Here is a 17,500-nt window from a genome sequence, read left to right as displayed (position 1 = left end):
CCCCTCCACCATTCACTAGACACAGAGACCCCTTCATCATTCACCAAACATAAAGACCCCTTCACCATTCACGAGACACAGAGACCCCTTCACCATTCACTAGACACAGAGACCCCTTCATCATTCACTAGACACAGAGACCCCTTCACCATTCACTAGACACAGAGACCCCTTCATCATTCACCAAACACAGAGACCCCTTCATCATTCACGAGACAATCCTGTGATCAGGTCATCACACAAGGTAGAGACGTGCATGCAGTGTACAGTACCTGGTCAGCGGTGTGGCGGGGAGAAGGTGGCCTGCTGCACTCTGGTCCCACAACGACCCATCTGCCACAAGACCAGACATAACGTGAAAATATGTCATATAGGATTATATCTTTCTATCTATCTATCTATCTATCTATACATATATATATATATATATATATATATATATATATATATATATATATATATATATATATATATATATATAATCACTTGTACATTTATCCATATATGCATGAGAGTTTATGATGCAGGGGATCGACCGGTGGTGCATGGGGATCTGAACACAAGGGCGGTGGATGTGACAACCGAAGGTAAACAGTGTAAATATATACAGAATAAAGCTTGTTGATCTGTGTTGTGTTCTGGATTTAATACCATATATATATATATATATATATATATATATATATATATATATATATATATATATAATATATATATATATATATATATATATATATATATATATATACGTGGGTACAGTGAGTTGGATAGTCACTGGAGATGATTGGATTATATGCTGAGTGACTGAGTGATGTGCAAACGTAAGACTGTTGGATGGTAAGGAGGTTGGCAGGTGGAAGGTCTGATCATATCTTGCTGGCGGCGACCGTAAAGTCTGTGTTGGTTTTTTGGAAAATAGTAAATGTCTTACGTGTGAAAGATGTGAGCGAGTATGGGAAAGTGTCCCATGTGTAGAGGTGTCAAGATAAACTGATGGACGAGTAGCATAGCTGAGTATATTAAGAAACAAGAGAAGTAATTCAAGGAAGTAGTGCTTAAATGTGAGAGTCAAATGTCTGGAACACGAAAACTGGGATGTGAACGACTAAGGAAAGGTAGTGAGTAGTGGAATGAGGACACTAAATCGTTAGAAAAAGAGGAAAGGTGGCGTAGGAATGGTATGTACAGAGACAGAGTGACTGGAGGAATACAAGAGAAAGATACAAAAGCTTAAAAAAGTGACAAGTGTGAGATGAGCTGACAGAATAGCGATGAAATTCAGAATACAATAGTTTGGAAGGAGAGGAACAGTCTGAGGAGAATGAAACCAGTAGGGGTGAGAGCGAGGCGAGTGGATGGTGATGTGGTAACAAAGACATGTGTGTGTTGGACGAGGACGAATGGTACAGTGAAAAGAGAGGTGGTGGTGAAAGCCTTGCGTAAGATGAAGAGAAGCAAGGCGGCAGGAATGTATGGCAGTGTAGGTGAGTCTCTCTTGATGTGAGGTGGCTGTGTTAGTCACTTAGGCTGCTTGATATTTGTATGACCCAAGGTAGGGGAAGCGGCTGCCTGTGGACTTGCACAATGCATTTACAGTGGTCGTCCCTGCATAAAGATGAGAGGAAAAAATAAATTCCCGAACTACACATGTCTGTCGAGTATGTCTGGTGAGGTGTATAGGGAGGGGTCTGGTGAGTGAGGGCAAGGCCAGAGTAACTGACTGGGGAAAGGCACGGTAGCGTCAGCCGTGGTTAAGGGTGTGTACTAACTGTTTGCACTGAAGGTTACTGTGTGGCAAATACTTGGAGAAAGAAACATTGTGTGACATTTATGGATGTGAAGAAAGTCTACTATATGGTCAACAGAGATGCCTTGAGGAAGGTACCCCGAATGTATGGTGTAAAAAAAAAAAGTTATCAAATGAGAGGAAAGGTTTTAACAGGAGAGAAAGGCGTGTGCACGAAAAAGAGGGAAGGAAGGTGAGTGGTTCCCAGTACAGATGCGCTTGCGTCATGGGATGTGTGATGTCACTATGGCTGTTTCATCTGTTCATGAACACACTTGGGTCTCTAACGGTATGACGGGAAATGGTCGGTACTACATCACTTATGCTCTGCCAAGGACACGGCGCTGGTGGCAGACTCCACAGAAACTCGAACTAGTTGGTGAGACTTTCGTGGTGTGTGTCAAAGGAATACCATGATATTAAACGTGATCAATGACGTGATACTTTGAGCCAAAATCTAAACTTGAAGGATCTAGACGCGAGGACATGGAGTGGTTGAGGTCCCTGGGAGTGGACGTGACAGCAGGTGTAATTATGGGAGATGAAGTGAGTCCCATTATAGGAACGAGGTGGCTAAGGTTCTGAGCACACTGCAGATATGGTGGAAGAAGAGGTCAGCACCTGGAAGGACAGAGACGGGTGTCTGAACGTACGGAAGTCCCCACCAGTGTTGTATGGATGTGAACCTTAGGCCCGAGATAAATAAAGAGGAGGATGTGTTGGAAATGAAGACGGTGAGGCAGACATGTGATGTGAGGCAGGAGGATCATGTGAGGAATGGACACACGACAGTAAACACTGACTGAGAAGGCCGACCAGGGTGTCCTGAAATGGTTCAGACATGTGGAGAGGATGAGTGAAGAGGACTAAGAAAGAAGATCTATGTGTCAAAAGTGGAGGAAGCGATGAGGAGAGGAAGACCGAGGACATGGAGTGACGTAACATGAATTATCAAGAGAGTGACAGAATTGTGACATGAAGGAAGTGGATCGATGTGGTACATGGGGAGCAACGTGGTAAGTAGGCTGAACCTGGGTATAGTATGACGCAGTTGAGGTAAAGCATGGAAAGGTGTGTAGGGCTTGGCTGTCTCAGACCTCTGGAATCCTTACATTACATACGACAGCGAGGGAGTGAATGTGTACACACGAGGCCAGTGTTCATCTCTTCCTGACGCTACCTCCATAAAGGAAGCAAATAAGATACATAGACAGGTAGGTACACAAAACAGATAACTACAAAGATACATAGACAGGTAGGTACACAAAAACATAGATAACTACAAAGATACATAGACAGGTAGGTACACAAAAACATAGATAACTACAAAGATACATAGACAGGTAGGTACACAAAAACATAGATAACTACAAAGATACATATAGACGTCTATATAATTACAAAGACACACAATCAACATATGTAAGTGAACACCACCATGAACGTGGGCGTCAGTACCACCATGAACGTGGGCGTCAGTACCACCATGAACGTGGGCGTCAGTACCACCATGAACGTGGGCGTCAGCACCACCATGAACGTGGGCGTCAGTACCACCATGAACGTGGGCGTCAGCACCACCATGAACGTGGGCGTCAGTACCACCATGAACGTGGGCGTCAGTACCACCATGAACGTGGGCGTCAGCACCATCATGAACGTGGGCGTCAGCACCACCATGAACGTGGGCGTCAGCACCATCATGAACGTGGGCGTCAGTACCACCATGAACGTGGGCGTCAGTACCACCATGAACGTGGGCGTCAGTACCACCATGAACGTGGGCGTCAGTACCACCATGAACGTGGGCGTCAGTACCACCATGAACGTGGGCGTCAGTACCACCATGAACGTGGGCGTCAGTACCACCATGAACGTGGGCGTCAGCACCACCATGAACGTGGGCGTCAGTACCACCATGAACGTGGGCGTCAGTACCACCATGAACGTGGGCGTCAGTACCATCATGAACGTGGGCGTCAGCACCACCATGAACGTGGGCGTCAGCACCATCATGAACGTGGGCGTCAGCACCACCATGAACGTGGGCGTCAGCACCATCATGAACGTGGGCGTCAGTACCACCATGAACGTGGGCGTCAGTACCACCATGAACGTGGGCGTCAGTACCACCATGAACGTGGGCGTCAGTACCACCATGAACGTGGGCGTCAGTACCACCATGAACGTGGGCGTCAGTACCACCATGAACGTGGGCGTCAGTACCACCATGAACGTGGGCGTCAGTACCACCATGAACGTGGGCGTCAGCACCACCATGAACGTGGGCGTCAGTACCACCATGAACGTGGGCGTCAGTACCACCATGAACGTGGGCGTCAGTACCATCATGAACGTGGGCGTCAGCACCACCATGAACGTGGGCGTCAGCACCATCATGAACGTGGGCGTCAGCACCACCATGAACGTGGGCGTCAGCACCATCATGAACGTGGGCGTCAGTACCACCATGAACGTGGGCGTCAGTACCACCATGAACGTGGGCGTCAGTACCACCATGAACGTGGGCGTCAGTACCACCATGAACGTGGGCGTCAGTACCACCATGAACGTGGGCGTCAGTACCACCATGAACGTGGGCGTCAGTACCACCATGAACGTGGGCGTCAGTACCACCATGAACGTGGGCGTCAGCACCACCATGAACGTGGGCGTCAGTACCACCATGAACGTGGGCGTCAGTACCACCATGAACGTGGGCGTCAGTACCATCATGAACGTGGGCGTCAGCACCACCATGAACGTGGGCGTCAGCACCATCATGAACGTGGGCGTCAGTACCACCATGAACGTGGGCGTCAGCACCATCATGAACGTGGGCGTCAGTACCACCATGAACGTGGGCGTCAGTACCACCAGACGTGTGCTCGTCTCGCCATGACACGTGGGGCAGTACGCCCTGACGTGACGCCTCGTCCCACTCATGACGTTTTCTCTCTGTTGCTCGCCCTCTACTGGCGAGAGCAGAACCGGTCCTCCTCCTCTGATACTGCTACTCACGCTACTCTTCATGACTCAGTTCTCCCTCTCTTTACAGTCCTCCCTCCCTCTCTCTCTCTCTCTCTCTACCTTCTGTACGCTCCTATGACTCAGTCTCTCTCTTCTCTTTCTCTCTCTCCTCTCTCTCTCTCTCTCTTCTCCTCTCTCTCTCTCTACATCCCACTCTTTCTACAGAACATGGACTCTCCACCTTAAATATAGGGAGGATTCATGGATGACGGGAGGGTTCCTCCACTTATAAGGGTAGGAGAGGCTCTCCACTTGTAGGGAGGGATCTCCTCTCCCTACTCCTCATAGAGGAGGGAGGGAGGACTCCTCCCCCTATAAGGAGGAGGAGTGACTCCTCCAACTAAAGAGGAGGAGAGGGACTAGAGAGGGAGGAGCACTCCTTCAATATAAGAGGGGGAGGGAGGGAGGGAGGGGACTCCTCCACTATAGAGAGGGAGGAGGGAACTACTATAAGAGGGAGGAGGGAGAGGACTCCTCCACTATAAGAGGGAGGGAGGGAGAGGACTCCTCCAACTATAAAGAGGAGGGAGGGAGAGGACTCCTCCACTATAAGAGGGAGGGAGGGAGAGGACTCCTCACCTATAAGAGGAGGGGAGGGAGGGGACTCCTCCAACTATAAGAGGAGGGAGGGAGGGAGGGGACTCCTCCAACTATAAGAGGAGGGAGGGAGGGAGGGGACTCCTCCAACTATAAGAGGAGGGAGGGAGGAGGGGACTCCTCCAACTATAAGAGGGAGGGAGGGAGGGGGACTCCTCCAACTATAAGAGGAGGGAGGGAGGAGGGACTCCTCCACTATAAGAGGAGGGAGGGAGGGGACTCCTTCACCTATAAGAGGAGGGAGGGAGGGAGGGGACTCCTCCAACTATAAGAGGAGGGAGGGAGGGAGGGGACTCCTCCAACTATAAGAGGAGGGAGGGAGGGAGGGGACTCCTTCACCTATAAGAGGAGGGAGGGAGGGAGGGGACTCCTTCACCTATAAGAGGAGGGAGGGAGGGAGGGGACTCCTCCAACTATAAGAGGAGGGAGGGAGGGAGGGGACTCCTTCACCTATAAGAGGAGGGAGGGAGGGAGGGGACTCCTCCAACTATAAGAGGAGGGAGGGAGGGAGGGAGAGGACTCCTCCAACTATAAGAGGAGGGAGGGAGGGAGGGAGAGGACTCCTCCAACTATAAGAGGAGGGAGGGAGGGAGGGGACTCCTCCAACTATAAGAGGAGGGAGGGAGGGGACTCCTTCAACTATAAGAGGAGGGAGGGAGGGAGGGAGAGGACTCCTTCAACTATAAGAGGAGGGAGGGAGGGAGAGGACTCCTCCAACTATAAGAGGAGGGAGGGAGGGAGGGGACTCCTCCAACTATAAGAGGAGGGAGGGAGGGAGAGGACTCCTCCAACTATAAAAGGAGGGAGGGAGGGAGGGGACTCCTCCACCTATAAGAGGAGGGAGGGAGGGGACTCCTCCAACTATAAGAGGAGGGAGGGAGAGGACTCCTTCAGCTATAAGAGGAGGGAGGGAGGGGACTCCTCCACCTATAAGAGGAGGGAGGGAGGGGACTCCTCCACCTATAAGAGGAGGAAGGGAGAGGACTCCTTCAACTATAAGAGGAGGGAGGGAGAGGACTCCTCCAACTATAAGAGGGAGGGAGGGGGGACTCCTCCACCTATAAGAGGAGGGAGGGAGGGGACTCCTTCAACTATAAGAGGAGGGAGGGAGAGGACTCCTCCAACTATAAGAGGAGGGAGGGAGGGGGGACTCCTCCACCTAAAAGAGGGAAAAAGGGGACTCTTCCACCTATGTGCGGATTTTCACGGACCACGCAGACCCCAGGTCTATGCCAGGTGGTCTGGCCTTAACCCACCTGGTGGTATATGTGCCGTCTGTGTGAGAGCAGAAGTAAACAATGGCTTAGTGAAGCCTTTCTCTCTCTCTCTTTCCCCCGACCCTCAGGCAACACACGACACAGGCAACACACGACACAGGCAGGACACGACACAAGCAGGACACGACACAAGCAGGACACGACACAAGCAGGACACGACACAGGCAGGACACGACACAAGCAGGACACGACACAAGCAGGACACGACACAGGCAACACACGACACAGGCAACACACGACACAGGCAGGACACGACACAGGCAGGACACGACACAAGCAGGACACGACACAGGCAACACACGACACAGGCAACACACGACACAGGCAACACACGACACAGGCAACACACGACACAGGCAACACACGACACAGGCAACACACGACACAGGCAACACACGACACAGGCAACACACGACACAGGCAGGACACGACACAGGCAACACACGACACAGGCAGGACACGACACAGGCAACACACGACACAGGCAACACACGACACAGGCAACACACGACACAGGCAACACACGACACAGGCAGGACACGACACAGGCAGGACACGACACAGGCAACACACGACACAGGCAACACACGACACAGGCAACACACGACACAGGCAACACACGACACAGGCAGGACACGACACAGGCAGGACACGACACAGGCAGGACACGACACAGGCAACACACGACACAGGCAACACACGACACAGGCAACACACGACACAGGCAGGACACGACACAGGCAACACACGACACAGGCAGGACACGACACAGGCAGGACACGACACAGGCAACACACGACACAGGCAACACACGACACAGGCAACACACGACACAGGCAACACACGACACAGGCAACACACGACACTGGCAGGGCACGACACAGGCAGGGCAAATAAATATCTTGAATCTTAATGTAGGAAGGAAAGTTTTGTGTGTAAGACAGAGGTCTGAGTGAGTGAGTACGTCGTGTGTCTCACCACCAAACATGCATCATGTCGTTCTTTTTATAATATGTATAAAAAACAATGCTAAACTTTGAGAAGCAGCCTTGCGCCTCACCACATCTATGTATATTATAGCTGAAGACGAACATGATACAGTCATTCCTTCTGGTTCCCTCACAGCGAGCGACACACGTCAATAACATATGACCACTTGGCCAGGGAGAGACCACAGGTTGAGGACGCATCACGTAACATACCAACACGCTATCATGACTACTGACCACAAGAATTACTCACCACCACAGAGTGAGGCATGATGATCAGGGTTAATCAGCAAGATATTCATCGTGTTGATCCGAACAAGAATGTTTGGTGTCTTATCTCGTGCAACCATCCATATCAACTCTCATCTCTTAATCCATTCCCTTCCACATCCTTCAGTTCTGCTCTTCTCTCACTTGACCTGCATCTCGTCTGGACACAAGTTCCTCAGTACATCTCACACTTGGACAGGATATCTCACTGTGGGAGACCATATATGGGTAAGGTTAATGCCTCCAAGACCCAGTTTCTACCCATCTTTCTATCGATAACTTTCTCACAAGTTTCCTCCTCCCTTTGCCTGTTCAATAACTCCACTTCTTAACTCATGAACACACTTGGTATTACTGTAACATCCACTCTGTCCTAGGAACCCCACATGACGGGAATAGCTAAGTCTGCCTCTAAGAACCTGGGAGTCCTGTTTGGATGTCAAATTTTTTCTCTTCTGAACAGTTGCTTCGTTTATACAAGGGATTGATGCGTCCTTGTATGGTGTACTGCTCTCACATCTGGGGTGGTTCTAGCTCTGCATCCTTACTTGACAGAGTTGTGTTGAAAGTGGTCAAACTTACAAACTGTCCCAAGCTAACTTTACAACTTGACCCTCTTACCTTACGCCGTAATGTCGGTTCACTTTCCTCCTTCTATAGTTATTACTTTAGTTTTTGCTCCCGAGAGCTGGCTGCTTGTGTGCCCCCACCACTAGCTAGACTACGCAATGCTCGGCAAGCTGCTGCGTCACATGATTACTGTGCGGCCGTTGGCAACTCAAGGGTGGGCCGTTTTGATAACTATTTCTTTTCCTACACCTCAAAGCCTTGGAACTCTCTACCCTCTCATGTCTTTCCCAGTAACTATGACCTGTCACACTTTAAGAGAATATTTTCACTTCCTCCAAAATTTGTAAATACTTTCCCTTGTCTCATCTTTTTCCGTTTCATAATTTTCTTTATATTTCAATTAAGATCCGGCCTTGATGTGGACTTTAGCACTTAACTGGAGACACGAAAATAGACAAAAAAAAAAAAAAAAAAAGATCATTGTCTGATGTGAATGATGAAATGTGAATGTCCCAGGAGCGCCACCTGGGGGGTCGACCCCACCGGTCACGGGTGACCCCCATCATGTCTGCCCCACCTGGGGGGTCGACCCCACGGGTGACCCCCATCATGTCTGCCTCACTATGACAACACACATGACCAAGATCATAACCAGGTTTCTAGGCGACCGGTGATCCTCAAGGCCCTCCTCACTCTATGCATATATTTACAGTGGAAGACTTTGTCCATGGCTTCCCAGCGGCCCTCCACCCGTGAGAGGAAGGAGGGAGGGAGGGAGGGACTCCTCCACCTAGGACCCCAGCCCACACATCAGACCCGTGGAGCACAGGGTAACACGCAAGTGGACGACACCAACTTGTGTGCGTCCACCTACCTTCCCTGCTGCTCCCGGTCCCCGCCTGGCACCATCTGTCATCCCGGGGACTCTATCCTCTGAGAAAGACTCTATCCCCCTCCCCCCGGGAGCTCTATTACCCAAGGAAGCTTCGCTCTAGTGATACCAATGAAGGTTCTACTGACACCCCGGGCAGCTCTACTGACCACTGAGGGATCTACTCACACCCCGGGGGGCTCTACTGACCAGCGAGGGATCTACTGACACCCCGGGCAGCTCTACTGACCAGCGAGGGATCTACTCACACCCCGGGGAGCTCTACTGACCAGTGAGGGATCTACTGACACCCCGGGCAGCTCTACTGACCAGCGAGGGATCTACTGACACCCCGGGAAGCTCTACTGACCAGTGAGGGATCTACTGACACCCCGGGCAGCTCTACTGACCAGCGAGGGATCTACTGACACCCCGGGAAGCTCTACTGACCAGTGAGGGATCTACTGACACCCCGGGCAGCTCTACTGACCAGCGAGGGATCTACTCACACCCCGGGGAGCTCTACTGACCAGTGAGGGATCTACTGACACCCCGGGCAGCTCTACTGACCAGCGAGGGATCTACTCACACCCCGGGGAGCTCTACTGACCAGTGAGGGATCTACTCACACCCCGGGCAGCTCTACTGACCATTGAGGGATCTACTGACACCCCGGGCAGCTCTACTGACCAGCGAGGGATCTACTGACACCCCGGGCAGCTCTACTGACCAGTGAGGGATCTACTCACACCCCGGGAAGCTCTACTGACCAGTGAGGGATCTACTCTCACCCCAGGCAGCTCTACTGACCAGTGAGGGATCTACTCACACCCCGGGCAGCTCTACTGACCAGCGAGGGATCTACTCACACCCTGGGAAGCTCTACTGACCAGTGAGGGATCTACTGACACCCCGGGCAGCTCTACTGACCAGCGAGGGATCTACTGACACCCCGGGAAGCTCTACTGACCAGTGAGGGATCTACTGACACCCCGGGAAGCTCTACTGACCAGTGAGGGATCTACTCACACCCCGGGCAGCTCTACTGACCAGTGAGGGATCTACTGACACCCCGGGAAGCTCTACTGACCAGCGAGGGATCTACTGACACCCCGGGAAGCTCTACTGACCAGCGAGGGATCTACTGACACCCCGGGAAGCTCTACTGACCAGTGAGGGATCTACTGACACCCCGGGCAGCTCTACTGACCAGTGAGGGATCTACTCACACTCCGGGCAGCTCTACTGACCAGCGAGGGATCTACTGACACCCCGGGAAGCTCTACTGACCAGTGAGGGATCTACTGACACCCCGGGAAGCTCTACTGACCAGCGAGGGATCTACTGACACCCCGGGAAGCTCTACTGACCAGTGAGGGATCTACTGACACCCCGGGCAGCTCTACTGACCAGTGAGGGATCTACTGACACCCCGGGAAGCTCTACTGACCAGTGAGGGATCTACTGACACCCCGGGAAGCTCTACTGACCAGTGAGGGATCTACTGACACCCCGGGAAGCTCTACTGACCAGTGAGGGATCTACTGACACCCCGGGAAGCTCTACTGACCAGTGAGGGATCTACTGACACCCCGGGAAGCTCTACTGACCAGTGAGGGATCTACTCACACCCTGGGCAGCTCTACTGACCAGTGAGGGATCTACTCTCACCCAGGGTAGAGCCATCGTCCACAGTGGAGGGCTCTACAGTGTCAGTCCTAGAGCACTGTGACCCAAGGAAGGCTCTAGTGTCGTCCCGTGAAGCTCTCGTGTCTCACGACGACTCTACTCTTCCCGGGGAGCTAAACTGTCCCCTCCACCCAAACACAACCCCCCCCCACCCACCCTCCACACCCCCAACACCCCCGGCCAGAATTGGAACCCACAAACTAAATACAGACCCGACCACCAGCCACCAGTGGGCGGCAGGCCCGACCACCAGCCACCAGTGGGCGGCAGGCCCGACCACCACCCACCATTGGGCGGCAGGCCCGGCCACTACCCACCAGTGGGCCGCAGGCCCGGCCACTACCCACCAGTGGGCCGCAGGCCCGGCCACTATCCACCAGTGGGCGGCAGGCCCGGCCACCACCCAGTAGTGGGCGGCAGGCACGGCCACTATCCACCAGTGGGCGGCAGGCCCGGCCACCACCCAGTAGTGGGCGGCAGGCCCGGCCACCACCCAGTAGTGGGCGGCAGGCACGGCCACTATCCACCAGTGGGCGGCAGGCCCGGCCACCACCCAGTAGTGGGCGGCAGGCCCGGCCACTATCCACCAGTGGGCGGCAGGCCCGGCCACCACCCAGTAGTGGGCGGCAGGCACGGCCACCACCCAGTAGTGGGCGGCAGGCACGGCCACCACCCAGTAGTGGGCGGCAGGCACGGCCACCACCCAGTAGTGGGCGGCAGGCCCGGCCACCACCCAGTAGTGGGCGGCAGGCACGGCCACCACCCAGTAGTGGGCGGCAGGCTCGGCCACCGTTGGTGCACCAGACACATGTACGTACACATATTCAGCAAGCTGTTGACACTGCACGTTAGGACGACACTGGAATATGCCTCTCAGCCGTGGTCAATATACCTCTCAGGTTTGGTCAATATGCCTCTCAGCCGTGGTCAATATGCATCTCAGGTTTGGTCAATGTGCCTCTCAGGGTTGGTCAATATGCCTCTCAGCCGTGGTCAATATGCCTCTCAGGTTTGGTCAATATGCCTCTCAGGTTTGGTCAATATGCCTCTCAGGTTTGGTCAATGTGCCTCTCAGCCGTGGTCAATATACCTCTCAGGTTTGGTCAATATGCCTCTCAGGTTTGGTCAATATGCCTCACAGGATTGGTCAATATGCCTCTCAGCCGTGGTCAATATACCTCTCAGGTTTGGTCAATATGCCTCTCAGGTTTGGTCAATATGCCTCTCAGGTTTGGTCAATATGCCTCTCAGGTTTGGTCAATATGCCTCTCAGCCGTGGTCAATATTCCTCTCAGGTTTGGTCAATATACCTCTCAGGTTTGGTCAATATACCTCTCAGGTTTGGTCAATATGCCTCTCAGGTTTGGTCAATATGCCTCTCAGGGTTGGTCAATATGCCTCTCAGCCGTGGTCAATATGCCTCTCAGCCGTGGTCAATATGCCTCTAAGGTTTGGTCAATATGCCTCTCAGGTTTGGTCAATATGCCTCACAGGATTGGTCAATATGCCTCTCAGGGTTGGTTAATATGCCTCTCAGGGTTGGTCAATATGCCTCTCAGGGTTGGTCAATATGCCTCTCAAGGTTGGTCAATATGCCTCTCAGGGTTGGTCAATATGCCTCTCAGGGTTGGTCAATATGCCTCTCAGGGTTGGTTAATATGCCTCTCAGGGTTGGTCAATATGCCTCTCAGGGTTGGTCAATATCCCTCTCAAGATTGGTCAATATGCCTCTCAGCTGTGGTCAATATGCCTCTCAGGTTTGGTCAATATGCCTCAGCCGTGGTCAATATGCATCTCAGGTTTGGTCAATATGCCTCTCAGGTTTGGTCAATATACCTCTCAGGTTTGGTCAATATACCTCTCAGGTTTGGTCAATATGCCTCTCAGGTTTGGTCAATATACCTCTCAGGTTTGGTCAATATACCTCTCAGGTTTGGTCAATATGCCTCTCAGCCGTGGTCAATATGCATCTCAGGTTTGGTCAATATACCTCTCAGGTTTGGTCAATATGCCTCTCAGGTCTGGTCAATATACCTCTCAGGTTTGGTCAATATACCTCTCAGGGTTGGTCAATATGTCTCTCAGGTTTGGTCAATACGACTCTCAGGTTTGGTCAGCGCACATAAAGATGCACAAAGAGTTCATACAGAAGGTGCAGAGGAGACCGGCTAACAAAAATGGTGCCAAAATGACTTACAAGGAATGGCTACAGGCTAATAATATGCCCACCTTGAAAGCAAGAAGAGTAAGGGGTGACCTGATCACAACCGTTGAATGCTACATACAAATCGCGGACAGTGAACAGTTCTTAGACGTAAGGATAGAACAACCAGAGAACATGACACGATATCAAGCATGAAACATTGAAAATGATGTAAACAAACACTTGTATAGTATGAGTGATGGATGAATAGAACAGCATGAGTGAGGACATGGTTAATAACTGGTCAAGCCATGGAGGCCCACCCACCAGTGTACACCTTCCTCCCTCCCCGTATTGTACACACTGAGGCACCAGCGTACACTTCCCTCCCTCCCCGTACTGTACACACTGAGGCACCAGTGTACACCTCCCTCCCTCCCTCCCCCGTACTGTACACACTGAGGCACCAGTGTACACCTCCCTCCCTCCCTCCCCCGTACTGTACACACTGAGGCACCAGTGTACACCTCCCTCCCTCCCTCCCCCGTACTGTACACACTGAGGCACCAGTGTACACCTCCCTCCCTCCCTCCCCCGTACTGTACACACTGAGGCACCAGTGTACACCTCCCTCCCTCCCCCGTACTGTACACAATGAGGCACCAGTGTACACCTCCCTCCCTTCCCCGTACTGTACACACTGAGGCACCAGTGTACCTCTCCCTCCCTCCCCCGTACTGTACACACTGAGGCACCAGTGTACACCTCCCTCCCTCCCCCATACTGTACACAGTGAGGCACCAGTGTACACCTCCCTCCCTCCCTCCCCCGTACTGTCCACATTGAGGCACCAGCGTACACCTCCCTCCCTCCCGGTACTGTACACACCGAGGCACCAGTGTACCTCTCCCTCCCTCCCCCGTACTGTACACACTGAGGCACCAGTGTACCTGTCCCTCCCTCCCCCGTACTGTACACACTGAGGCATCAGTGTACACCTCCCTCCCTCCCCCGTACTGTACACACTAAGGCATCAGTGTACACCTCCCTCCCTCCCCCGTACTGTACACAGTGAGGCACCAGTGTACACCTCCCTCCCTCCCCGTACTGTACACACTGAGGCACCAGTGTACACCTCCCTCCCTCACCCGTACTGCACACAGTGAGGCACCAGTGTATACCTCCCTAGCTCCCCGTACTGTACACACTGAGGCACCAGTGTACACCTCCCTCCCTCCCCCGTATTGTACACACTGAGGCACCAGTGTACACCTCCCTAGCTCCCCGTACTGTACACACTGAGAAACCATTGTACTACCTACAACCTACAGAAGTACCTAAAACGTACTGAAGCACCAACAACCTACTGAAGTACCTACAACCTACTGAAGTACCTACAACCTACTGAAGCACCTACAACCTACTGAAGCACCTACAACCTACTAAAGTACCTACAACCTACTGAAGCACCTACAACCTACTGAAGTACCTACAACCTACTGAAGCACCTACAACCTATTGAAGCACCTACAACCTATTGAAGCACCTACAACTTACTGAAGCACCTACAACCTACTGAAGTACCCACAACCTACTGAAGTACCTACAACCTACTGAAGCACCTACAACCTACTGAAGTACCTACAACCTACTGAAGCACCTACAACCTACTGAAGCACCTACAACCTACTGAAGTGCCTACAACCTACTGAAGCACCTACAACCTACTGAAGCACCTACAACTTACTGAAGCACCTACAACCTACTGAAGTACCTACAACCTACTGAAGCACCTACAACCTACTGAAGCACCTACAACCTACTGAAGCACCTACAACCTACTGAAGTACCCCCAGACTATAAAACTCTTTCGTGAAGGTCATCACACAATTTACTTTCTTCCTTTTATCTGAGAAATTACATCTGTACAGCACCTCCGGCTCCCCTTCCCCCCCACACTCGACGACAACCAGTGTTACCAATACTCTGTAGTATCTTAATCTTCTACATCTAACATCTTATACTGCAGTACCTTAACCTTCTACATCTAACATCCTATACTGCAGTATCTTAATCTTCTACATCTAACGTCCTATACTGCAGTATCTTAATCTTCTACATCTAACATCCTATACTGCAGTATCTTAATCTTCTACATCTAACGTCCTATACTGCAGTATCTTAATCTTCTACATCTAACATCCTATACTGCAGTATCTTAATCTTCTACATCTAACATCCTATACTGCAGTATCTTAATCTTCTACATCTAACATCCTATACTGCAGTATCTTAATCTTCTACATCTAACATCTTATACTGCAGTACCTTAACCTTCTACATCTAACATCCTATACTGCATTATCTTAATCTTCTACATCTAACGTCCTATACTGCAGTATCATAATCTTCTACATCTAACATCTTATACTGCAGTATCTTAATCTTCTACATCTAACATCTTATACTGCAGTATCTTAATATTCTACATCTAACATCTTATACTGCAGTATCATAATCTTCTACATCTAACATCTTATACTGCAGTATCTTAACCTTCTACATCTAACATCTTATACTGCAGTATCTTAACCTTCTACATCTAACATCTTATACTGCAGTATCTTAATCTTCTACATGTAACACCCTATACTGCAGTATCTTAACCTTCTACATCTAACATCTTATACTGCAGTATCTTAATCTTCTACATCTAACATCTTATACTGCAGTATCTTAATCTTCTACATCTAACATCTTATACTGCAGTATCTTAACCTTCTACATCTAACATCTTATACTGCAGTATCTTAACCTTCTACATCTAACATCTTATACTGCAGTATCTTAATCTTCTACATCTAACATCTTATACTGCATTATCTTAATCTTCTACATCTAACATCTTATACTGCAGTATCTTAATCTTCTACATCTAACATCCTATACTGCATTATCTTAATCTTCTACATCTAACATCTTATACTGCAGTATCTTAACCTTCTACATCTAACACCCTATCCTACAATATCTTAACCCCCCCCCCCCCCCCCACGTCTCCTAACTCCCCATGGTCGATACAACATGGTGTTGGTGGGCGTGGCCACCTCCCTGCTGCACGCCACACACCTCACCCCGAGGGCGGGCTTACCACATTGTGCTGAGGATGGGCGAGAGTTACCGGCGGGGGGGGCGGGGGGGGCCTAGAGTGTGAGGTAAGACCGGAGGGGCGGGGAGGTGCATGAGGTGAGTGTGAGGGGGACGGACGGGATCATGCCGTGAGAGTGAGGGAGACGGACGGCTTCATGAGGAGAGCATGAGGGAGCGGTAGTGAGCATGAGCGGAGAGAAAAGGGGCAAGGAGGGTGTGAGGTCAAGGTGAGGAGGTGGGAAGACCATGAAGCGAAAGAGAGGGAGCGGAGAAAGCATGAGGTGAGAGTGAAGGAGGAGGGGAACATGAGGTGAGAGTGAAGGAGGAGGGGAATATGAGGTGAGAGTGAGGGAGGAGGGGAAGCTGTGAGGGAGAGCAGGATGTGAGAGTGAGGGTGGTAAGGTAGGAAGTGAGGAAGAGCGTTCGAAAATACCTACCAGCATCAGAGGGCAGGTCTAGCGTTTTGATCGAGAAACATACATACATACATACAAACATCATACATATATATATATATATATATATATATATATATATATATATATATATATATATATATATATATATATATATATATATATATAAACAAGAGGGGAGGATTTCCAGCCCCCCGCTCCCTTCCCTTTTAGTCGCCTTCTACGACACGCAGGGAATTCGTGGGAAGTATTCCAAAAGAAGGAACAGAGAAGGGAGCCAGGTGAGGATATTCCCTCAAAGGTCCAGTCCTCTGTTCTTGACGCTACCTCGCTAACGCGGGAAATGGCGAATAGTATATATATATATATATATATATATATATATATATATATATATATATATATATATATATATATATATATTTTTTTTGCTTTGTCGCTGTCTCCCGCGTTTGCGAGGTAGCGCAAGGAAACAGACGAAAGAAATGGCCCATACACATGTATATACATACACGTCCACACACGCAAATATACATACCCATACATCTCAATGTACACATACATATACACATACAGACACATACATATATACCCATGCATACAATTCACACTGTCTGCCTTTATTCATTCCCATCGCCACCTCGCCACACATGGAATAACATCCCCCTCCCCCCTCATGTGTGCGAGGTAGCGCTAGTAAAAGACAACAAAG

The 17,500-nt window shown here is 50.6% G+C and overlaps 1 protein-coding gene across 1 annotated transcript in view; it reads right to left on the bottom strand.

The window, feature by feature from the left end:
- The window catches only part of LOC139755987 (uncharacterized), a 305,075-nt gene that overhangs the window by 228,385 nt on the left and 59,190 nt on the right, over positions 1–17,500 (bottom strand). Inside the window, exon 2 of the mRNA XM_071674888.1 lies at positions 273–333. The gene's annotated coding sequence lies outside the window, so the exon portion shown is untranslated. The remainder of the gene's footprint in view (positions 1–272; positions 334–17,500) is intronic.

This window comes from Panulirus ornatus, chromosome 20 (assembly GCF_036320965.1).
Source record: "Panulirus ornatus isolate Po-2019 chromosome 20, ASM3632096v1, whole genome shotgun sequence".
Classification (NCBI taxonomy): Eukaryota; Metazoa; Arthropoda; class Malacostraca; order Decapoda; family Palinuridae; genus Panulirus; species Panulirus ornatus.
The sequence above is the reverse complement of the archived record's forward strand: the minus strand, read 5'-3'. Positions and strand labels throughout refer to the sequence as shown.